The 26575-nt window shown below is 42.3% G+C and overlaps 1 protein-coding gene across 3 annotated transcripts in view; it reads right to left on the minus strand.

Moving 5' to 3' along the window:
* GRID1 (glutamate ionotropic receptor delta type subunit 1) overlaps positions 1 to 26575 on the minus strand; it is a 2258979-nt gene that overhangs the window by 768315 nt on the left and 1464089 nt on the right. The window lies entirely within an intron of this gene.

The raw sequence follows: 26575 nt of genomic DNA on the forward strand, positions 1-26575 counted from the left end.
CAACCCCTTTGTCTTCAGAAAATTGCAATTTATTCTTATTTGGATATCTTCAAGAGAGAATGATTAGTCACACCAGAGGCCATCTAACTCTCAAATGGCCTGATAGTGCTGCTCCATATGTGTGAAACCCTCTACTAATATTAATGCAAATAAATAAAGCTGATAAGGGTCATGGCTGAAGTGAGTGGTGTAGGAAGGGAAATAGGATAAAAAATAAGTGCTAGTGATTCATCCATGGTTTCATTAAACTCCAAATGTATAAATTATACATAACACTCCAGGAAATGTTTGTCTATAGACAGTCTTATCCACACTCCATTAAGGAAAACCTAATCAGTATCAACTGTGCAGTGATGATAGTTGTACACAAATGTCAAAAGCTGCTCCCCTGGCTGCATATTAATATCCCATTATGCCAGAATGCAGTAATCTATGAAGGAGCGCCTCAGCAATTGGACACCCGGGAGATAGCGGACATGAAAGAGGTAGGCTACTGAAGAGGGGCACAGAAATTCATTTCAGTCTCTCAGTGTTGAATAGGAATAGAAACATAACCAAACGGCTCACTTCATGCGCTCAAGCTTGGGTAAGTCCCCAATCATCCTCTGGGACTCCCTTCTCATGATTATATACATAGGTGGGGAGATCAACTTGGGTTGGTCTCCGGTATGCATAGGGTCATTATCTCCTCTTACATCTGAACAGACAGAGCATGAACTGGGGCAAGAATCAAACACTGACCTCTCTTAGGGGGAATGGTCAGAGCTCTTAGAAAATCAAGACAATGTTGTATAGCAGACCAGACTGATATAATTATTATAATATTTTTTTAAATATACTGTTAGAGGACCTCAGACAGGCTGCACAGAGTGACTTTACTGGCACATTTAGATATTAACTGTGCATTGTGCCTGAATGTGAATAAAAACAAATCTTGAGGTCACACCCAGCACCACAACAATACTGCAACACAATACAGGGCACACTTAGAGGGAAAACTATACACAGATTCCGACAACGACTTTAGAAGCCATGCTCCATGATTTTACCTTCACTCTTGACATCACACATCTCCACAGGCAATTATTGTCCACAGCACTGATATCAGCCACTGCCCACATCCCCAGACATTGGAACTCACTCACAATACCAACTCATGGTGAGTGGTTGATAGAGTTGTATAAAGCTGCAGCATCTGAGAGAATAATATAGTGATTGCAAGATGGCATGCCAGCATTTGAGAATGTAATGGCCCCATTTCAGGAGGGGGGTGGTGAAGATAGAAGTTGAACAGACTGACTACTTAAATTACTAAAATAAAGTTTGTAGATGGAAAGAAATTATTTGGTCTGATGACGTGATGCAGTAGCTTCTTAATCAACACTGCTCCCACAACATCCCTATTGGTGCCCCTGCTACACCATCTAGATCCCCCCCTGCACCGCATGAACTTCACATGGTTCAGCGACCAGCATTCACGGAGTCTTTGAGCTGAGTGTTCACAATGCTGATAATTTAGTTTCCTTCACTGGCACTGAACTGCATAACTACCATAATCCAATTGCTCAGACAGAACAACAACCCAAAAGAAGACTCTAAACTTGATCTCATCTTTTAAACCCCGCTTTGCAATATAGTCAATATAGGCATTGAGGGTTACACTGTTCTCTGATATGTGTGTGCTCTATGTATGAGCATCTCTCTTTTTTTTGAAGAAACCCCTTTAAAGTGGTGCTTAACAATGTTCACTACCACTTTGAATCTATCATCAATCAATTTCCTATTCCACCCGCCACAGAACATTCTGACACTCATATGTGCCCATCTCTATATCTTTACTAGGACCACAAGAAGCATGATAAGACCATGTGCCTGATAAGTTTGTGAAGCACATGGAAGTGGGGAAGCTGGGATGATATTATGCTGAAAGCCCAATGAAACCAGAAACAGTGTGAAGGAATATCTCAGAAACTAGACCCAAGTTGAAAAGAGGAACTGGGGTTCCCGGTCACTGGGATGCATTTCCTTGGAATTGTTTGCCACTTGAATGGGGAACAGACATGTGTAGGTCCCTACCACCACCTTTTCTGCTAGGGAACATATAGGAAACATAGGAACTGGAAGCACTGTATGTGCAAAAGATTTTGTTCAAAGACCGGCATCTTTTTTTCAATAGATTGCGATTACGTATTTGTGTATTATATGTAGGTTGACTGATGCTTAATTTTTGCCTTTGTTCTATTTTCCTGTCTTTTGTACCCGTATTCTGTTAAATCTTTTCCTTTATTTTCTCTACTTTAGAGGTAAACTTGAACATCTTTGTTTTTTTTTCTTTTGTACAAATCATTTGTCTATTGTACTGTAAATTGTTTAGATTTGATCTAGAATAGACATTTTATTTTGTGTATTACTTATAAACGCACATTAACACATGTTTAAAAAAGGTTCCATGTGAAAGTTTCGTGTTTTTTGATGAAATTGCCACTAACCTATGAATCAATTAGCTGTAGCAAGACAAAAGCTGAAATTGGCATACAAATAAAGTCTGTATGCACAAACGCATTTTCTAACAAATGTTGGTAAAGCCACTCGGTCTTGGTCATTGTTGGACTGGCATATTGGGCCACTCTGGCACTGCCAAATGTGCCAGTATAAAAGCCAGTGCGGGGTCTTTTTTTTGTGTCTCGTCCTATCCCATGGGACTGAAAAAAAATAGACCACAAACTGGCTCAGCTGACCCATCTCAAGAGCCAGACAGCCCAGTAGGCCAGTCCAACACTGGTCTTGGTTCAAAATCCTAATGCACACAAACACATGCAGGCACACGAATACACAGACTGTGTCCTTTCTTTTGTGCAACCTGAATCCTTGAGTGCCTTCTATAAGTGTGCTCAATTTCCCCCTCACCTCCAACTGTGGTGCTGCAAGAAGGTAGTTTTAGTATATATCCCACACATGTAAAACAAAACAGAATTTAAACAATGTCCTCAATGCAGACCTCCGAGGAACATCTTCCTAATAGATTATTTTAGCTTCCTGACAATTTATATCACCAGTAAAAAAGTCCAGTAGGCAGATTTACGGCGCATGTCATCTATCACAGTACCAATCTTCCAATTCATTCTAACCGTTTTCTTTCTTGTGCGCTGAAACATAAACGTCCATCTCATTTTCTATATCAGGCTGCAGCAAGTGGAGTAGCCAAATAAAGTGAGCCAAAGACACGTTTTTCTTCCTACAAAAACCTGTATAACCCTGTTCGATCTTTATATATTGATCTAGAAGGTTGAGGTAAGAGTGGTGAGAGTAATGGGTTAGGACAAGAAAGACAAACATGTTCCCTGCCGTGAATGGTAGTGAATGGTAGTGAATCAGCTGGGTGGCCCCCAAATGCACGATTGATGATCTTTTATGATGAACCCTTGATAGTAGAGATATTAAATTATAGCATTGAATTCATGCCAGAAGGAATGCTGATGTTACTTTCCGATCTCTTTCTTGTTCAGTCATTACAGTGTTAAGTGTCCTCAGTATAGAGGCAGGCACCCCACGGACTAACTGAAAGAAAACGTTAAAACTCCAACCACTATTAGTGGCTAATAATCCTGCTTTGTCTCTCTCTTCCTTTATTCAATTAACTTAGGTGCGTCCTGTCTCCTGAAGGATTCCCTGCTTACCGGTTGTTTTGGGGTCTTTTTGCCTTTGTTGTTTGGGTGAGGAGTTTCCTTGTGCTACATTTTATGATCTTGTTGGGTACTGCATGATAGGGGCTCTGATGTTTGGCCTGGCCATCACTGGCTCACTTCTACGATTCTGGAAAGCAGAATGGTTGCTCCCCTCAGTGTGACTGTGGATCACTTTGTTGGATGTGGATTTCTACTGTTGAAGGTTGTGGGGGTTGGGTGTGGCCTATTACATCCTACTGGTCTTGTGGCTGAGTGTACTTACTTTAAGTGTGGTCTAAAATAACCACTGCTGGTCATTTATGATTGCTTACCATTCTCTGGTAGATGACTCAAGAGGATTCTGTTTAGAGATGTTTCTTTACAAGTATACACGGATAGGTAGTAGTATGTTTTTTATTTATATGTGTTTCCAGGTTATGGACACACAGCATAATGTAAGGAATAGGATGCATTTGAAGAATCAGAGTCATGATATTCCCAGCAAAGAATTAAAGTATTAAGAAAAGAGATAGGCTGATTTAGATCATGTAGTACATTATTTATTTTCACTTACCACCACGTTTTGGATGACGGTGTGTGAAAGTAAAAACTGGCCATTAGTCTGCCCACTCTAAATGAGGTGGTAGGACAAAGGGACAAACCTTCGAAGTCCCTGAGTCCATCGGGCAGTCGGAGAAGTATGTCAGTGGTGGAGGCGGAGTGGTCTACATCACTGACATACTTAAGTTCAACCTGATGCTAAATGAGGCTGGCTGAACTTCAGTTTGGTGGAAAGGGTTGTCAGGTCCCAAGTCAGGAAGTAGAATACAGGGTGACAAAAGATGAGGTTGGAATAGGGAAAAAATTTAATTTGCCAGAAAATACATTAATGCTCTCATTCAAATACCTGCAATAAAATACTGGTTGAAAGGCATTCCTTTTCCTTGTGCATAGCTCAGTTAGGAAATCACTGACTATGTACATTCCTGATCCCTTTTTACTAACCAGCCAACTATCCCTGTCTGTATTGTTTTACTAAATCATGGAAGATCTGTTCAAGGCCAAACCGTTCTGCTGTTGCACAGTTCATATAAACAAATGTATTTATCTGCACACAGAATTATTCAATTCCACTGGTGATTTGAGGGGGGTTATCACACCAAACCTTTTGCTCGGTGAGCTGGCTGAAGTGACTGGTTGTTTGGCATATTTATTTATTTAAAACTGTAGGGGAAGACCAATCCTCAAAGGGCAGTGCAAGCTTCATGGTTTCTTATATACCCTGCAGGATAGTCTAGAACTCCATAGCTAGAATTTTCTATCTATTTTGTCTTCGATACAAGAGCTTCATAATAACTCAGATCTGTGGTGTACTTCTCTTTATATTGATATAATAGATGCATTCATTTTTCTGGCCTTTGGCTGTCCCGCTGTAGACATTACAATCAGTCAATGATGTCTCTGTGTCTGAAGAAACTCAGGACAGCAGACAGGTGTCAGCTTTCAAAAAAATTAATATCAGTTAAGAAAAACCAGCAGCATGAATTTTTAAAGTTTTAAAGGGAAAAACACCAAGAAAACATAGAGTGGCAGTTGAAAGTCACAGTTCACGATTGACAGGACCTAGGAATGATTTCAGGCTGACCACAATCAATTGGAGGTCATGTAAGACAAGCAAGTAATACTTTGGCGCTAAAGGTTTATGCGCTCAGAGTACACCAGCAAATTGAAGCAGAAGGCCGGAGCTAGCAAGCGCCCCTCAAAGTCAGATATGTTATTGTTGAGCACCGGGTTGGGGTTTTAGTTTTGCTCCAAGTGGGACAAAGCAGCATTTTCTAGCCATAGAGGTCAAGCAACATTTGGGGTAGTTGTGCCATTGTCTCCCAGTACAAGTTTTGAACTCCAGGTTTAATTGCTTTTACTGGTCTGAAAATCCTTCAATGGGGCATTGCAGTAAGCTGTAACTGGAAAAGGCTCCAAAAATCCAGATGCCTTCACTGTGAGATCCGGCTGAAGCCTTTTTTCTTCAAGGAAAAAAGCTCTGAGAGGGACAAACCTTGAAATCTTATTATTCAAGGGTGTCCCTCCCTGATGAATTCTGAGAACCATGCTCCATTTCTCTAGAGGTGAAAAAATGTCTCAAAACCAGAATTCTCATACTGCTGGAAATGTTCCTCTTGGTCACTCCTGTAATCTCCAGGTCCTTAGGGCAGGCTTCAAATTAATAGGGCTCTCTCTTACTAGGGCTCTCTCAGGGTCCAGTCCACAGTGGTCAGCTGGGCCCTCTGTAGATTATCTTCCTTTAGTTTTCGTTTAGCAGCAACAGGAAGCCATCAACTTGCTCCTTGGATAGCAGTTTAAATCCCTGGATGTCAGCAGGAGACGTGAGTTCTTGGGTCTTCTTTCTTATTGAATAAACTTCTTCAGATGTAGACTTCCAAGGGCCAGGAATGTTCTAAGGAAGTGGTGGTGCAGTGCCAGTCATAAACTGTGCTTTAGCCAGTGACTGGAGAATTTTCGCTTCCCAGTCTTGTCTAATTTCTCGTCCGATGCTCACCTCCTTTAACAGCACTTCTCGGCTTTTCCTGACAATTCTCTTGCAGAACACAACCTAGATTTCAGTTCTTCTTTTTTCTTTTTACTGCAAGCCTTCTGAGAATCCCTCTCCCAGAATGTCCCTTGCCTTCCTTCTCTGCCAGAGCTGTAATGGAGTTTTCCTCCTGCTGGAAGCAAAACCAAACTGTATAAGTGGGCTCTGTGTATGAATGGCTTCAGTTCCTGCTCACCGTTGGAGACTTTACTTCAAAACGTACAGCTGTGAATGCTGGTAGGTAGGCTGCTAGAGATGGAACTCCTCATCACCCTCTCATAAGCCTGGCATTGTGACCAAAGCAAAGCCTGAATCCTCAATGCTTATACTCAAATTAGCAGCTCACTTGGCAGTGGAGTCCTCGATGGTAAGACAGACTTGGGGGCAGGGTGACCAGGGAGCCACTGAAAGAACAATAAATCAGAGATATTTCTGATGATCCCATACAGGAGACCTTTTGAAATAATCTTAAGAAAATGTACAGTCTATAAGATGTGATTGTGGATGGGTTACCTCTATGCCATGTTTCATGAGGTGTTGTACTCTCAGCTTTTATGAAAAGTCTTTTGTTAATTGTGACTACATCTGCTATCTAGGGAACAGTCACTATGGAATTTACTGTAATTTGTGCAGTTTGGCCTGTCCTATCTTTTTATCTGCAGAGTTATCCACTGATGACCCCCATTTTTTGACTGAAACTGGTGGTTACTGACTCTGATTGTGCCCTGGGCCCTGCTTACCTACCAGGCCCAGGGGCAGTGCTCTGTTTAAAAGGTATATGGTAATTAGGTGTAATTACAATTGGTATGACAGCCTACCTGTAAGCCCCTAGTATATGGAAGGGAATGCAGGTTTAGAGCCCCACACTTAAGTGTGCACTACTGTGGTGCCTAAAGTCATTTTAAAAGCCAGCCCTGCCTTGCAGACTGCTTTTAAAATAGAACTATGTCCAAATTGGACTTTGGAATTAAAGGTACTTCCAAAGTCTTAAACTAACGTATGTAATACACATATGTCACCCCTAAGGTCTACACTAGGTGCCATAAGGGTAAGATGCCATGCTAAAAAAAGCAGGGGCATTATTTATATGCCCTGTTGAGGGAAAAACTACCAATTTCATTTTTGCCCATTGTAGTGCATTAGCTCTATAGGCTAACATGGGACGGCTTTATTTAACATTAATAAAGTTTAACTATTGACAAAAGTGAGCTAAAATGATAGTTCAAAGTGTTAAAATAACAGTTAGAATAAGTCCAACAACTTGCCAAGGTTGGGTTTATTATGAATATGACAGAAAATAAGTTATATAACTTGCTTTTTTGATATGCCTAAATCTAGCTTTGGAGCAGGCTTTCCTGATTGGTCAGCCGTTGACAGGCTGAGCCAAACTGCTCTGATGAGGTGTAAAGTGGCCTGCAAGTAAACAAAGAGACATCTGGTGGGAGGAGATCTGCAGCTGCAGAGCAAAAGGCAGAAAGGGTTTGGGTAGCCAAACTGGTCTTCAAAGGGAGATAGACAGTAAGAACAGGAACCAGGCCCACCCCAACATCCTGCAGCCCCAGCCAGATGGGAGCCCCTGTAATTAAATTAACAGAGAGGCTGAACGGGGAGTATTAGATAAAGTTGAACACACCTCTAGGATAGATTTTGAACCCCCAGGAGAAATGTTCTCCATTTTGGATTTTTGTGAACAGAGCTTTTTGGGACAAGAATATGCCACACTTCAGGGGAAGTTGTCATTGCAGGGGGTGGCACCCCCCCTTCTTGCAAGTCCAGAAACAATGCAAATATGGGAGAGCTGCCCAGCAGGGCAGATCCCTGCCTGGAATAAACAAGAAGACGAAGAACTGCCTTGCTGAACCCCTGGTCTGCACCAAGAGGACTGCACTCTTAAGGACTGCTTCTGGTTAAAAGAGATGCACCTGCATCATCTCGACCTAGAATAACTCAGCTAACCAGCTTCACCTGGACTTTGAAGGATTTTGCATGGTGCATTGTGGGTTTTATGGTTCCAACTTCCCAAGGAGCAATTCAGAGCTTCTGGAACCATGGATTGGTGTTGCGGACAGTTGAAGACCCCAAAAGGACTTTTTGGATGAAGATCCAGAATTTTGAGACCATTTGGACAATTTATGTTGAAAAGCTACATAAGTTGATTGACCCGTCATTGAGAGCCAAGCCAGCAATGTCGAACATCTACTCGGCCTGAAATCCATATTTGACCCACTAAAAGCTTCAGAGCTTTTCGCATTTGAGGACAAGAATCAAGACCTCCAGAAGTCACTGAGGGATTGTGTGGAAGCAAGCCGCCATTGTCAAACTGCAACCTGGCCTGACGAGGAGCCTATCTTGACGTCGAGAGTAAAAGCTGCAAACAAGTGACTATGTCCGAAGATAAAAACTTGACTGGGCCCTACCTCTCATCGTATCCAACCCTCTCTCCATCCCGGCTGCCCAAAAACATTTATTTTATCCAGGTCAAGCACGACTAGATGTCTCATGTTACTCCTTTTGGCTCTCATGCTCTAGCAAGCACATTTTTACGTTTATTCTTTAAAAAGTCTTATCTCTGGTTTCCTATATTGGATGTTTGTCAATGTGGTGTCATTTTAATCACACAAATACTTTCTATTTTTATAAATAGGTGTTGGAGTTTAATTGTGTGTTGCGTATTATTTACTGTTGAGCGTGTTTTTAAAGGCTTTACACACCTGTCTCCTAAGTTAAGCCTGTCTTCTTGCAGCCAAGCTACCAAGGGTTGAGCAAGCATTTATTTACTGAGAACTTGACTGGATCTTATTAGTGATTGTGGTGTTATTACTGGCTGTAGGTACCTACCTGCACCTACAATTAAACCACCTTCCAACATCGAATGTGCAGCCTCTGCTGTCATAAATGTACTATTAACTCAGTTTGTGAATAGCAAACAAATTGTAAACTTACACAAAAGTGTACATTTTCCTTTGTGAATCAGGCCCTGTGTGCTTTCTGCACCTAACTACTGACACATTTTAGCTGTCTGCTGTGAGTGGTCAGGTGATCTATGCAGGACCCTGGTATTTTTCAGCTGATTAATGTGATTTTGAATTTACATTATGACTTCGGTGATGAGGCAAATTAGTTTGTGTCTGTGCAAATAGCCAGCTCAGATCTATCAGCTTCAGAGCACTTTCTCCAGTCCTGGAAGAAGGTTTACACCTGAGGCACACAGGCCTGCTAGCGGCACTCATCCAACCCCCTCCTGCTGATGGCCACATTCACTGGGCAACATTCCACAGACCCCTTCACACAGTGGAAGCTTACTGTGTTGCCTTTGCAATTACTTAATTATTGAAGATATAGATCTATTTTATGAGATGTGTTGGACTGCTATATAATGGGGTCTGGTTGTCATTGTACAAGATAGGTTAAAGGCCTTAAAGTGCTACAAGTACATTTCTTCACAGTACTGAATGCATCATCATGCTTTTTACTCGTGGAATATATACATTGCTTTTATCTCATCTATAAAATGATTTGGAATATTGACCTACAAATGAAAGGTTTGAAACGCAAAAAGGTGAAAAAGTACACTTAAGTATGTAATGTAAAATATATCCTACGGTGTACACTCAGCACTATGTGTCATTTAGCTTTTCTTTAGCATATTTTATTCAATTAAATATACAGATTGGAAATAGTACCTAGAAAGCATGGTAAGCATTAGAGACACTATAGGAATATGCATTAACACATCAAACCTGACAACTAGGATGAGTCTGCTGGCATTTCCGTGGTAGCCATTTTTATGTCTGACATAGAGACAGTTTTGGCTGTCTCGCCACCCTTATGTTATCAGAATATTTAATAAAAAATGCATACATTTATATGTACATAAAGGGATTTTGGGTCAGCCCTATTTATTCACTGATCTGTTGAACTGTCACTGACATGAGCTATGGGCCCACTCACTGCAGCTACTGACTTTCTTGCACTGTAAAAAACAGCATTTTTCCTCATCATTTTGCACATTATCGCAAAAATAAATGGACCTCAGTACCAGGGCAAGTGGGCCAATACTTTAATTGGCCAATGGCCTTAACTTTTTCTTCTTTATACTTTGTTTTTAAGGTCCTCCTTTTTTAATTTAAACAATGTCACATCAAAAGAATCCTATTTGCTTGTGAAGTGGATCAAAAGACTGAAAAGGATTTCGACGCCTGTACCAAGTACACCTGTGGGCCTGGAAGTGCCTGTGCCGTCCTAATAAAAAATAATAGATAGTTAAAAAATATTTTATGAAAACACTATTGAGGATTGAGTCTGACAGAAATAATTTGAAGATTTGGTGTAGGAAGGCAGTGTGATCTCTCCCCCATTGCTGACATTTCCCACATGATTATCACGTTTAGTCAGTGTCCTGTTTTCTTTACTTTTTTCTTTTTATTTGTAAGGCATTTGCTTGCAATATAATGTAAAAAATAAAAACGAAGTTCCATCTTCCCAAGGCCAGACTTATAGGATTGACTGTCCTTATCTTCGTTTCAATACTACAGTCAATTTATTTCCAACTCATAAAAGTGTGTGTCTTAAAGAGCAGAGTTGTTTCAGATTGTCAACATCAGTCTTCCTAGTGCAGGCACAGTATATTAATTATAACCCATGCAGGCAGAAATAATGATATGTTACACAGAACGAATGACACATCTCTTGTTCAAAATCAATAGTAGATAGGATGAAAATTATTTTAAATCAAATGCACCAATTGAATTGAACAACTAGGATTCTATTGTAGTCAGACAAGAGCTCACCTTTCTTTCCCAAAGCCATTCAGTGCACCTCGTAATTAAGTCTATTTTAGGCATTGGCATCAGTAAGATGCTCTTTACCATGACTATTTCATTGCAGAAACCGTAATATACTTTTCTTTCAACAATGATTGATTTTTAAACACTGAGTTAATGGTGTGAAACACTTTTGTTCATGGATCATATCAAGAAAGCCCAACGTGCACTTCAAATAACTGAGCACACATTGTTTGAATTTCATTGTTTCGAGCTCTTCTTCACCTACATCAATGTCTAAAATGTAATTTGAAGTGCTGTTGTCCATGAATGTTTTACGAGAATTTTTATTTTGTGAAAAGTTCAGTTTGTGACATAGGCAAATTATTGAAGACTATCTTCTTACATCGCAGGTGATATTTATTCTAATCCAGGTTGACATTTTCTCTTTTCACCAATCTGGTTATTCAATTTTTGTGATTGTTATGGCGACCCAAAAGTAAGACCTTAGGGAACTTGGATTTGGCACACAAACCTCCAAAGTCCCATTCAATCTAGAACGTCATACATTTCATACGTGCCCAATCGAACTAGGGTGCAAATTGGAAACCTTTTGAAATGTATTAAACTTTCTAGAAAAACACTAGAAAAGTGGCTGTAGGCAAAGGTTGTCAGACGTTCTCCTGGAAAAGTTGTGCGCCTTCCTAGTTTGACATGTGGAGGCACTTCCGCCCGCATACATGTCTAGGTTGTTCAGTTACATATCCTGAATTGTCCTCAAATTTGTGGGCTACCACAACTGTTTTTCAGTTGGGAAACCTTCTACCCTACACCTCCTCCATTTTAAGAGCTTTTCAATTTCCTTTCCGACCATGGAAAGTAATTTAGTCCTGCCCTCGTTAGGTGTGCATGAATCACATCCACCAAACTCTAAATAGGGCCCTAAAACTCCAAGGGGCCTATTAGCATGAAGTTGCGATATTTATCGCAAAACGCGCTTAGCGCGTTCATTTTTATCATTGCCTATCGCTGGATATTTTAGCGGGGAAAACATGCTATTAACAAAGTTTTTCTACAGAGTGCTAAAATATCCAGCGATAGTGGCGAAATGCGTGAATATCGCTGGAAATCCAGCGATACTCACGCATTAATGCCAATGGGGACTTACCCTGAAGATCCACCTCCCATTGGATAAACAGGTAAGTCATGTTTTTAGCAGGTGTTAGGTTATAGCGATAATCAAATTTTTTCATCGCTTTGCCTGCCTTGCTAATAGGCGATAGCTGTGTTAGCAACTGCTTTCAGTCGCTAACAGTTTGGGTACGCCCACTTTGCATGTCAATAGCGATAAATATCGCTGACATGCAAAGCGGGCCCCAAACCGGTCGCTATCACCTAAAAGTTGTCGCTAACTGCTGTTAGCGACAGCTTGCTGATAGGGCGATAGAAATATCGCTGCTTTAGAGGCGAAAAGTGCTGCTAAAGCGGCGATGTGGCCCTTGCTAATATGCCCCCAAATTCTTTCAAGTTCTGGTAAATCAGTCACAGGGAGAACAATTATGTCTTTAACATGAAAATAATGGGTGGTATCAGTTGAAGCACAAACGCTCTCATTAGCAATGTAAGGCCCTTTGTGAAGGCACAATCCAGTTCAATACAGTCATAAAAATAGAATCATGAGAGATATGAACACTTCAAAGGATACACTTCGCTTTTCAAATGCAGACCTTTGACGGCAGATTGAAAAATATGCAAATTAAAAGGAGGTATTTGAGAATGTGCAGATTGAAATATGTCTGTAAATTTAAATGCAAACATGCATTTTACCCATCAAAAAATTGCACTTCGAAGGGTGGCAAGTGGTGTGGCAGATGTAGATTTGGTGGCCTCATTTATTCTCAGAGCAATACACTCAGATATAAAGATGTTGTAGATCATTTTCCTTTATGCATATTTATTCAAGTGAGTGTTTCTGAAATGACCCTGTCCTTCCATCCATACGGCTCATTGGAACCCAATAAATACTAAAGCAACAGGCAAGCACCTACTTTTATAATAATTTATTTTATACATTCAAAAAATAGCTGTAGTGTGTTTAGAAGAAATGTGGTACATCAGGGGTGTAAAGAGGTCTCCGAGCTTCTGGGGGACCCCAGGATTTCTTGTTTTGGAGGAAGCCCCCTCACCCTCTAAGCTATGTCATTCCATGCCTTGCAGAATGCGTGCAATGGCATGGAGTGGAATAAGAAATAGTTATACGCTATGGAAAGCCTCTCTGCTTCACCACGCAGTCCTCTGCAGAGTATGGAGGGCACGGACATTCACAGGGCTTCATTAGAGCCTGCTCTGTGACGGGGGGCATCACTTTGTGTTACGCCACTGTGGTACATAGCGAGTCCTATTACATGATCTGTTTCATCGGGATCCACTTAACAGTGTGCTGAAGGTATAATGGGTTCAGGCATAGAAAAGACAGTGAATACAATAATCCATTTACATTTATTATATTATGTACATTAACGGAGTATTCAAGGATGCACAAGCCAGAAATGGCAGGGCAGTGCTGGTTCTGTTTGAGTTAACCGCACTATCTTCTTTGCCACCTAGGGAATGATGACTGGTGTACATATAAAATGCCCTCACATTTATGAGTAGCAAAAAGCTCTTCAGGGATTCTGCAATGCATATGTATGAATCCGACAATAAAGGACTAAGTGATTAGTTTTTATAAACATGACTAAGAAATTACTGACGCACTACCGCCCTTACTGACCGGGATACCCTGGAGTGCTGCTTCAGCCAAATATGAGATGCACCCTGGAAAGGTAGGATACCGCAAACTAGCGATTTGAGTACTAGTGACACGCCTGGGGGGGAGGGGAGGGCTACGTTGCACCTGGGGGGGAGGAGAGGGCTACGTTGCGGGAAGGGAGTTTTAGGGAGGGCCTGGGGACACACCCAGCATTCTAAGAAATGAACGCAATACAATGTATTTATGCTGGACTATGGGGGGACACCGGAAAGTTGTGATCACTGTGATGACCGGCAGTACTTTTGGTTTGCTAATGTCTTCTCTATATACACTGCGGATCAATTGTAATGCTGATTAACAATGAGAATGTTGCAAATTTACCCTCTGAATCTTTGGCAAAACCCAATAATGTTTGTTTAAAAATAAATGACTAAGAAATTACTAGTGCTGCGCTTCCTGGAAATCTCTAGGCAGAATTAAACTTACTTGTTGCAAGTTCATGCTCTGAAGATCTCACTGTCTGCAAACGTATCATCCTTACAATTGACGTTCAGAGGTACAACACTATGAACCACATTAAGGGACCTTTCAGAGTCTGCATACATTGTTATCAACATTCCAATTGAACCTGGTCGCAGTTAAAATACAAACCTCAATGATGTAGAGAAAGAGCGAGAGTCCGATTCAAAAATTCAGTTGCGCACCTAACACAAATAGTTCAATTTATGACTGCAATTAATTCACAATGGTTATCTTGAAGTTTAGAATCCTTTCACTCAACTGCAATACTACCTGGAAACTTTTACATATTATGAATACCTAGATCTCACTCAAGGGATGAAAAGTGGATGTTCCAAAGCATGATTTGACTGGTATGTTTGTAAACACCAACAACTATGTGAATTTGTGAATACTTACAAATGTCTCTCAAACCCTATCCCACACCAGAAAGAGACATATACTCTTGACAAGGTCAGGATTACATCACTTCCTATAGTGGGAAATGAAAGATGTAATGTTGTGAGACTATGTGCGCTAGGACCCTTGTGGTTCTTGGCGGGATCCACAGAGGAATTACGTAACTTGCTGGGAGGTGTCAAGGTTTGGTTATTAATGGTTATGACATAATCAGAGAGCAGTGTGTGATTGTATGCTGAGGAATAAAGGCGCATGTTCCAGAGCTCCATGTGTGATGTGTTCATTTTCATGCTCCTGAGCTGGTAGGATGCTATAACTGGCAACGAAGATGGGATACATTGAATAAATATGAAATACCAGCATTTGTGCACAGCTACTTCTAGAGAGGTGTCCCGGCGCTGGGGGCTGTCAGGAAGATTAGGCAAGCTATTACCAAGAGTCACATGGTGCTGGGCTAACCTGCCACCAGCCCGGGGATCGAACCGCGAGCCCCTGTGTTCCAGAGTCTGCCACCATGGCCGCTGCACCACACCTCTTCCCTTGAAGAGGACCCAAAGAAACAAGGCTGCTCTCCCTGAGAGTTTGCAATGGCACAGCAAACTGCGTGTGCATTCCACATGCACCCAAATTGATGAGAAGCATTTTGAAGTTGTCTTGTGTGGAGTTGGTTTCAACTCCACACAAGACAACTTCAAAATGCCCCTCCAGCCAGTATACAGCCCTCGAAGAAGTTGAAGTCCCTATGGAGGAGTCCAGTCAAAATGCCTTCCAGAATCCATTAGTCAGGCTGATAACACAGAGCAGTTATCCATGCACAGCAAACACTAAAGGCAGTGATAATCAGGTACAGAAGTACAAACATGCTTACCAGCACAAGCAAGGGAAGTGCCACATGACCTTGAATCGGGTGTGATGACGCAGGCCTGGTTGAGAGGCCAATGTGTGCACAGCGGCAAATGGCATCCAGTGCAATGAAAGCCATCGGAAGAGTGAATCTTTTTAATGGCTGCAGAAAGGGAGCGTGAAGTACGATGCGGCTGTGTCTTCGAAACCACTGCCAACATTATAGCGCAATATTCGTGACAGGTGGACTACATGGATCAATACATTTGATGACTTCACATATGCCCTAGAGGAAGTAGATGATAAGAAAATCATTAAGTATTTATAGTACCTTGCCGGTGACTGAGTAAGGGTTGAAGAAAATCCCACAGACTGATGCAATATCTTACCATGAGATAAAGGAAGCATTGGGGACCATGTTCAATCCGATGCCAAATGTTGACTATGAAAGATACATTTTTAATCAAGAGAGACAGCAAGCTGGTGAAACGATGGATGAGTTTGTTGAAAGACTTGATGCGCTTATCAAAACTGTGAGTTTAGTGGATTTAATTATGAAGAAGCCATATGTCTCAGAGTCATTGAAGGCTGTCTTTCAGACTTTTTCAGAAGACATATCTTGAGAGAGATGCTCAGGTTAGAGAAAGTACTAATGGCTGCAAGCGCTGAGGAAAAAGCAGATTGACCAGCTGCTGATATGGAAGCTGGAACAGCAAAAAATGAATGAGGATTGCTCATGAAAAACCAAGCACAAAGTAGATGCACACAAGTTGATGTCTCCAAAAAGGAAGAAGTTGTGTTTCTGATGTTGATTTTCATTTCCCGATGAAAGCAAATTTCCAGCCATAGGGCAGACTTGCAAAGGTTGCTGGAAATGAAAAAAACACTTCATAACAGTTTGCAAAATGAAAGAGAAACCAAATACATCACAGCGAGAAGAGAAAATGGACGCTAGAAGGTTCCCGAAGCATTCTCGCCATGCCCACAAGGCCTAAAAGCAACATCAATTACGATAAGTAGAAACCAGACAAATCTGATTGTCATCAAGTTCATCCTACAAAGGCTCTTCTACTACATTGTCAAGCACCAGTGAATAAGATGGATCCATGGATCCCTGAATAAGTGGGGTCCTCTTCACCTTTGGTTTAATATTCAGCATGACTTTATTTTTTTTTTCTCACACCGTTTGAAGAAGCTTCTATTAGTTTCTGAAGAAGGCTACCACATCTCTATTGAGGGTATCAGACTGAAACATATTGACCTACTTTTCCAAACAATGACTGGTTGAATTCCCTCCTGTTGAGGCTTAGGTTTTAATCCTTACCCAGGGGTGCCCTAATAAAGTTGTTTGTGATCCCTGGAGCTAGTTTTAGATCACATTTTCTTTGATCTGCACCCCTTGCCATTCCCAGCTCATCCACGGTATTGACTATACCTCTCTCTATCAAAACATCTCTGAGCTCCTCCTTTCCATTGACGGGGTTGTAGCCCGCCTTGTGACTAGCTTCACATTGCGAGGAGGTTACCCTATGATGAAGAATTCCACTTACAGGTGGGTGAGGGAAACGGTCCTTTAAAAGGAGTACTTTAATAGTACTCACTCTTTTCTGTTTCGGGCCTGGGGGTTTATTTGTGTGTTATAATCTGCTGAATATGGGAATCAACCTCTGAGGGTCTTTAAAACCTCCTCTAGCATTTCTAGTGTTGTGGGAATCAAGTTTGAGCCAGGCCCTGTGTCAAGCCCTCCGTGTTTATCATTCAACTCCTCACACCATAACTTGTTAGAGACCTACCACATTGCCATTTGGGAAAGCCATTAGAACCAAACTGCCAGAGTGGGCAGTAGACCGATCCTTGAATGTGGATAAGGTCAGTGTCACAGATGCTTCTCGAAAGTGCAAAATGAAAACATATGCTGATCAGCGTCGACAAGCTCAAGTAACAGTCTTCAATGAAGGTGACTGGGTCCTGGTGAAGTAAAAACAAAGGTTGAAAACAGATGCTCCGTTTGCAAGTCACAACCCTCTGGGGATTGACAGCAAAGGACACATGGTGAAGGTGCATCGTTCGGAAAGTCCAGAACACAGGACTCATCACACTTTAAGCACCTACCTCTACAGCTCTTGCAATCATGAATGAAGTGATACCACCTAACAATCCTGAACAAGCATCAGAACCCATGCCATAGGTGCACAATCAGAGTGCATCTCAACAACCTCATTCTACTCGATCAGGTCGACTAGTGCGAAAGCCTCGAAGAAATATATTGTGACTGTTATTTATACTTTTTATTTACCTAATTGGGATATGTAGTGTTGTGAGACTATGCGTGCTAGGACCCTTGCGATTCTGGGCAGACTCAACAGAGTAACTACATAAAATGCTAGTAGGGATTGAGGAATGGTTATTAACGGTTAGGACATCATCAGAGTGCAGTGTGTGATCTATGTTGACGAATGAACATTCTGTTACAGAGCTACGTGTGAGGCATGTTCATTTTCTGCTCCTGGGCTTGGGAGGAAGCTACAAAAGAAAACACTCCTAATTTAATGGTGATTTGGAGGATTCGGAGGAAGAGATTTCTTCACAAACTTCTCAACATGACTATTAACACCAAAGAGAGATGCCTCCCTGCATTCACAGACCAGATGAAGAGAAGGACTTTCACAGAAAACTAGATTGCAATGCTATAAAACTCTGAAATCCCAATACACAGACATTGATTCACCATAGTACAAGAGCTATCTGAAGTGAAATCATGCTCCAATGATATAACAGGAAGTGACTTCACATTTCCCATTGACCCCAAGGCATCAAAAGAAGCAGTGCGATATTGGATTACGAATCACAGAAGTGACATCTTTGAAGTAAAAACAAGAACAATAAGAGCAGGATTAATAAAATTAGAAGACCACCACTAAAGACGACACAGTTCTACCTATGTCACTACCTGCATATTACCTATTGTAATGTAATGCCAGGATTACTGTATGCTGAAGACAGCCATATGTAAATACACCCTAAAATGCCCAGGCACCCCAAAATGTCTAGGTAAACCTAAAAGAGCCATGCCTAATTATCATATACACAAACACAAGCAACCTAAGCAGAGGTATAGCCTCTGACTGTCGATTGTAGCTGTAAATATCATGTGCTGCTTCACAAATGCCAACACAGCAATAAATTCTACCGTACAGTCACATAAACCTATCACATTCTCATTATGGTTAAGCATGGCCTCAAAAGTCTAGCGTATCACGACAAGGACTAAGAATGTCCTTGACTGCTGTTTGCAGCAACCATATCCTGAGTATGTGCAGGCAAGCCATCGTTGGGTTCATTTAAAAAGGAAAGTGACTATATTAAATTGTGTTTAAAATAAAGCTATTCGGAGTTTGGTGTCTGGACTTCTCAAATTTGTCAGCTGGGGCTTCTACCCTCCTATTTCTATACTCTAGTATCAAAGCCCTCACTAAACCAATGACCTGGAGGAACCACTGCTGAGGGAAGCATGGATGAGGGATCTTAATTTTATCTAGGGGTGGGCGGAAGTTGCGAAATTCACTTTTGCAAATTATCGCGAAAATGTTAAAAATCTCCGCAAACACGCGGAAATGTCACGAAGATGCAGAAGTGTTTTTCCCGCCCATTCGCGGTATTTTCTGCGTGGTCGCGGCTCGCCAACTTACCCATGCGGTTGCTTGCGGGCGCGGCCATCTTGTTTTCACTTGTCTCGCGGTGCATGATCGCGAGAAGAAAGACGTGATCGCGCGATGAATGGCGTTACTGCGGGCGCGAACTGTCGCGAGACAGCGCAAACGGCTAACAACAATCCAACATCTCGTGGAGAACGCGACCGGATTGGGAGAACTTGTCGGTGAACGCGGGGATTCAGGTAAGGCGATCGCGCGCACGCGAGAATTTATTATTTTACTGCGCGAGCAAGCAAAAAAGTTTCCGGTAAAATGCGGATGGAGGAAATTGACATTTTCACGCTCTCTGCGGAACGCGAAAATGTCAAATTATCGCAATTTCCGCGAGCGGAACGGAATTTTAGCCCAGGCCTAATTTTATCCCAAACCCACATTTCACCAACAGTGGATTTTAAAAAATACAAATGTTTTGCTTTATATCCAAACTGTGTATTGTCTCCATTCCTGTACTCAGCCGAGGGGACTTTTTTGACCCATACTCTAGTATGGGGCAAATTAAAATCTCAAACAAGGTGATATGTCATTGGAAACAAGGGTGAACTAAAGCCATTTAAGACACTCAAATCAATTTCAAAATTACAGTCACAAACCCTGTCAACCTACAGCTGGAAAGGTTACTGAATAAGGATCTCTCTAGAGCATATACAGATATCAAATAACCAAAGAAGGAGTGTAAACACTTTAGGAAACAATTGAGTTAGCCATGTCATTTTCAATTCCATGATCCATTTTTCCACATCATAGCCTTCTTCTCACCCTTACCCAAGTCTCCACATCGCATTGGCCGACTTTGTCAACATCGGAGTCACCCAAGTACTAGTAATACCTAGCAAAAATGTAAACGTTTGTGGTGGTCACCAGCAAATACCTTTGCGGTCTTAAGTAGCATGAAAGTTAATAGGCATTTTGTGAGTAAGCTTACCTTGCATATTATTGATACACAAATGCTTGACCAAGCACTTTCTCTGCACCTGATAATATTGAATGTGTGCCATACTGGACACGCATTTTTAGAACTTGTGTATCACTGAAATGTAAATGTAAACAGCTCTCCATTGCTGCTCTAACAGTGGAAATATCAATTCTAATTTCACCAGCCAACAGGGAGTCTCATCTGAGGTAAAATATGTTCTAGTTCACATATTTGATTTAATTCTATTACTAATAGTACAGGAAGTACGAGGAAGGAACAGCTTCTCAAGTATGAACAATCTATCAAATTTACAATATCGCTTTTAGTATTATTTGTGAGTCTTCTTGCTAACATCATGGAGAGGAGATGTAGAGGTTTATATTTATCATGCCAGAAATTAGTTGCTGTGTCCCTCTTTCCAAATCACTCTGAGTTTGGCAGCTTAGACAAGGTAAGCGTTTACCCCTTTTCAATTAAACCCTTCTTGACTTCCTCCTCATAGTTTTCTGTGCCTTGTCTGAGAAGATTTGAATTTTATATCTACTGATGGAGGATTCTTTCCTGGCCTTTATTAGGATGAACTCACTGGGCCCTCTTTAGAGTTTGGTGGAGCAGGAGCATTGCTGTAAATCACCAGAACCCCTTCCCTGCGAAAGTTGTGGATCTAAACTTTGTACACAGTTTAGGGCAATGCCAGGTTTACACCAGTGGCAGCTTCTCTGGCTCTGTCATAGTAAAGTTCTGGTCTGGCTAGCCATTTGCCATTGCGCTGCCAGGTCACAATAATTGGTTAACGTGCTCTTGTGACAGCAGGGCGCTGTACTGATCCCACGATACATGCCAGATCCGTGCAGGGATAATGCAAAAAGGGCCCCGCTCAACTGGCCTAAAACTCCCAGCATGTTGGGGCAATTTTTTTGTTGAGAGAGCACAGAAACTGCACCATGCAGACAGGAATTCAAAAACAATCAGATGGCGCTTTGCCAGTGTGTTAGAGGTCAATGGCTCTCCACCTGGTGGATGGGCAAAGTGACTGCCAGGACCTAAATAATGCCCTCGATCTTTAGCATGAGACTTTGAATATCAATATTGCAGCGACGTTTATAACCAGTAGGGTTAAGGATTGTGTCAAACAATTTGGAGAACTGCTTTTTCCATATTGATATTCATGGTTCCTGGTCATAAAAAGCCAAATAATAACAAAAAGCTGTGGACCAAGATTAAAACATGAAAAACATTTTTAAAGGTTTAAGTGAAAAAAGCACCTAAAAGATCAAAGTGCCAATTGCGGGTATCTGGTCACATGAGACAGGGACAAAGTTTAAAGTTAAAGCCACCTGGGATGGAGCGTTGTCAGGGTTCGTGAGGTGAATTGAGCCTGGTTTCGACTTATCTCCAGACTTAGAAGACATTTTGAAAAAAAGTTCTTGAGAAGGTATAGTTCAGTGGGGCAAATTAGCCAAAAGTGTCTGAGGATAAGGCATCATCGTCGGGGAGACGCTGGATAAAGTCTCAGTGAAGATTTCTACATTTGGACTATGTCACTTTTTGGAAGTCAAAAATCTCCCATGGGAAGAGGTTTTCTCTGAAATGATCAATGCAGCCAAAACAGTCAACGCGGCTAGTTGGATTTACCTGTGGGAGGTGGGTACGTAGTCGGCCTACCACAAAAATGTACACAGGTTGCAAAACAACTATATGAAGCCTTGAATGCCCAGATCCTGATGCATGGCAATCTGTCTAAAAAAATTGCTATTTCAAGGGGTACCTGTCAAGGTTGCCTTATGCCCCTGTTTTTGTTTGATATCTACATTGAGCCCCTTCTTCAGCTCTTTAGGGAAGGTGAGGGTATTACTCCAATTGTGAGCTACAGCTTCAAAAAATAAAATAGTTCTCTATGACAACGATATTGTTTTATACACAATTGATCCATATAGAACCTTACCACGAATTGTGCAATTACATATAAGCTTTGAAGCCCTCTCTGGATATACAATTAATGAAATTAAGACAGAGATTAAGGTATAGATATATATACTGAAGGTTTCTCCAGCCATACAAACTCAATCCAAGGTTAGATTTTTATATTTAGGTATAGAGGTGGTCTCCAGCTTAGAGTATATTCCTAAAAGTAATCTCAACACAATCAATAGAGAATCAGAGAAAGTGGGAAAATCTACATCTGACAATATAGATTCAATTTAATCTTGTGAATATGGTTATTATGGCCTAGCTGATGTTCCTTTTTGGTAGGATCCCTTTACTATTCCCAAAGGATTTGATTAAGAAGATTCATGGGTGATTAGTATCTTTAATTTGGGCTTCAAAATTACCAAGATTGGTTGGAGCAAATTGGAGGAGGGCAGGTTAGTTTTCCCAGACATACAGATGTGTTGTATAACATTCCAATTCTAGAACTGCAGATTATTATTGCCAGTGATCCATCATCTACACTTAAAGTGTGCACTACACTACCCTGCTGTCATCATGGTCCCACCCCTAGCTAGCTAGCTCTAGGAGAAAATAAAACTAAAATGATAATGAAATAGTTTTATTATAATGTTCTTGTTCCCGTTTCTCTCAGCTGGCTCTCAGCTGGGGGGGGGGGGCAACATTCCTCCACCATAGCAGAGTAGCTGCCACTGAGTATAGCATATACCCAGGGCATGTTATCTTAATTCTACTATTGGGCCTGCAGCACTGCTTGTGTCACACACATAAGTAGCCTTTCAAATCTGTCTTAGGCCTGCCTTTGCAAGGCCTGCTGCAGGTTACTGGCAATTCGACTTGGCATTTAAAACCACTTGCTAAGCTGTAAACTCCCCTTTTTATTACACATAGGTAACCCCTAAGGTAGGTTCTTGGTAGCCCTATGGGAAGGGTGCCATTTAGAAAGGAATAGCTAAATCATGTTTCATATCTTTAGAATGGGAGTGATAAATCCTCCTTAGTGGTCAAGTTGGATTTGACATTATTATTATTTTAGAAATGCCACTTTTTGAAAGTGGACATTTCTCTGCTCTGAACTGTGCTCTATGTGCCTGCAGCCTGTCTCCAATACACATCTGGGATAGGTGACACTACACTTTGTGCATTCCCTCTAGATAGCCAAAAACACAGGAAGGTGAGGCTCGTCTGCATTCTGAGCACTCATCTGCATTGATCTGGATTCTGATGGGTCTTCCTGGGCAGGAAGGAATGGAAGGGGCTGACACACTTCATTAGGTAGTGTCCTGTACATATACAAAGCTCTGATTCACCCCTTCACAAATAGCCTGGCAGACAGGGGTAGTTTGAAACGGATCCTTGTGGACCTTAGAGATCTGCGTTGAAGTCATCCCCTACATCAAAGGCACTTTTGGGTAGAAGTACTGGGGCTCTGACCCTACCAAATCAGTATACTACTGCACCTGGGAAGAACTCTTTGGTAGTAAAGACTGCTATGCTGTGAGGATTGCCACTTTTCCTGGGTTGACATTTCTGAAGATCTGCTTCTCTGCTTTGTTGACCTGCCCTACAGCCTGCTGGTCTCTGAACTGCTGAGGACAAGGACTGGACTCATCTCACTTGAACCCAGAGTGACTCCAAGGGCTTGCTGGCTTGCCTCCTGTTTTCTGAAGCCTCAGGGACACAATAGACTTCCTGCAATCCTGCTGGTACTGCTGGACTCCGCCATCATTGAGTCTCACCCTGAGGTGTCCCCTCCAGCCCTAGTCCTGAAAAGTGGGATTTGCAGTGGATTTTGACAAAAAACGATGCATCGCCTTGACGGTGTGAGAAATTGTGCAGCATCGCCCTTCAATGCAGTGACCGTTCGACGACAGCGGATCCGCAACCTGCACGACTCGTTGATGACGCTCTGCGTGGCTCAACAAAGATGCATTTCAGGCACTTCAACAGAGCTGCATGATGACGCAGGACCCCTTTTGCGCGGCTTGTCAGTGACACAGTAGGCTCTGAACTTCAGCATTTGCTCCAGCCAAGGAATTTCTTTACTGGGACCTGTCTGGGTCCTGTAGCCAGCCTGCCTTCCATCGCAGTCAGCCTGAACCTTGGATTTGCATCTGTCCCTCACGACCTCACATAACCTTTTGATCGCTTGTAACTTCTAAGCACTATTTTTAGTTTATTCTTTAAAAATTCATATCTCGACTTCTACTTCATGGATGTTTGTTGTTTTGGTCATGTTTTACTCAGATACATATTCTCTATTTCACCAAACCTGTGTTGAGTCTTTTTGTGGTGTTTCCATTGTGTTAATGTGTGCATGTGTTGCACAAATACTTTAAACATGGCCTTTCAAGTTAAGCCTGCCATCTCTGTGCCAAGCTACCAGAGGGTGAGCACATGTTAATTTAAAGTGTGTATCTAGCTTATCCTAAATAGGATTGTGGTCCCTACCTGGACAGGGTGTAAACCTCTGCCAACTAGAGACATTGGGCATCCTTAGGATGGCATCCTTTCGTAGAATGGGACCGCCCGCCATAGGTGGGGGGGTCCCGTGGGTGACATTGGGATGCGCCCGCCACACTGGCGGGCGCATCCTGCATTCTTGACATTGCGGTGGGCGGTGTTCTCAGCACCGCCTGCCGCAATGCCAAAAAGGCATGTCGTGCAGTTCCATGCACACCATGGCAGGCACCGCGCAGTGCCTGCCATGCTGTGCATGGAACTGCAGGGGGGTATCATAGGTACCCCCCATGTGCACCCCCACCCCCTAGAATCCCTGGGGGCCCGCTACGGGCCCCCAATGGCGAGAACCGCCTGCCTTTCCGTGGCGGCGCTGCCACCAAGGAAAGGCAACACCCCGCATGCATCATAATATGGATAGCGGTGTCTACCAGACACCGCCACCACATTAACAGCTTTTCCGCCCCGTAGGAAATCGGGCAGATTGCCTACTGGCGGAAAAATGGCGGACAGTCTTTCTGTCCACCGGGGTCCCCCCTACCATGGTAATTTGGCAGGGGAAATTTCAATGCAGGTGGTGGTTTTTGGCGGGCGGATCGCCACCGCCATACGGGCGGTCGCGATCTGCCCACTATCCTAATGACCCCCATAGTTTCTAACAAATGCTTATTGCCACAGGAGAGATTTATGTGAAGTGGCTGTCAAGTAATCCTTCCAGGGCCATATGATGATTGACATTGATTGATAGAATTTGTAAGATGAATAGAGAACATTGCTCAAATAATAATGTAAAAGAAATGTTGAAGTGGAGGGATATAAGGTCCAATGATTAATCAGATAGGCTGACACAGCCCTGGCAAGGTGATAACTTGCTAGGTTGCATTGAGAAGAAGAATGAGCAGATGAGGTGGACGTCCCCGATTGCAGTTTCTTTTGATCGTGAATGAGGACAAAAAAAATGCTGTCTAACAATATGCTTATCACTTCAGTAGTCACACCATGAAAAATCAACTCACAGTTCTTTTTTTGCAGTAGTGGTTCCCCTTTCCATTTACAATCTGACATTGTTGGATGAATTTGACAAACTGACACTCCACCTGCAGACCATAGTGGAAAAAAACTTCACAGGTGATTTCAACCTGCAAATTTAATTGAAATCAGTGACTGAGTTCCTTGAATACATACAGATCCTCGGCGTCATTCATGCTATGATTTACCCAACAGACCAGTGACGACCAGCACGATCGGGGTGGGGGCGGTAGTGGGGGTAAGGGGGTGTAAAAATGAAAAACAAATCTTACCTGATCACCATGCCTCTCATCCATCTCTCCGTCATCGTCTCTCCCCTGGGGCCAGAACAGAAAGCACCCAGGTTCCCTTGAACCAATCACAACACTGCAATGCAGCGTTGTGATTGGTATGAGCGCTGTGGTTCGGCTCTCTGCCAGGGAATGGCAGCCTGGGCATGTTCTCCACCCAGGCTGGAATCCAACCTGCGTGGAAAACATGTAAAGTGCGCATAAGGGGTTTGGCAGGCCCGAGAGGGCCGGCCCAACATTCATGCGCACTTGGAGTGGGCAAACCACTCCTCCCCCTGCTCCTATGTCATCGGAGCAGCCCCGCCTGCAAACCTGTTGCAGCAGGAAAACATAAAATGATAATAACCTTGAGTTATCATTTTATGTTTCCTCTATTTCCCTGCTTCAAAGCAGTGGGGCGACGCTCCCCTGCCTTAGCGGATGAGCTACCACTGCAACAGACATGGCTTGACATGCCCAATGTAATGAGTAAGTACATTTCTCCTTTTGAGGTATAACCACACATCTGGTTAGAATACTCCCCAGCCTTCCTTACCGCTGGCGTCATCCATATTTTGCTCAGCAGCAATGATTCGCATCTCCTTCTAGTCAGGAACTACAGAGATGTTAGAACTGATGAGTTTGATAGTGAAACTAAAACTGAAATATCAGAGACTAAGGGTTCGAGAGGGCGCACTACCTGTCGCTTC

Source organism: Triturus cristatus, chromosome 1_2 (genome assembly GCF_964204655.1).
Source record: "Triturus cristatus chromosome 1_2, aTriCri1.1, whole genome shotgun sequence".
Taxonomy (NCBI): Eukaryota; Metazoa; Chordata; class Amphibia; order Caudata; family Salamandridae; genus Triturus; species Triturus cristatus.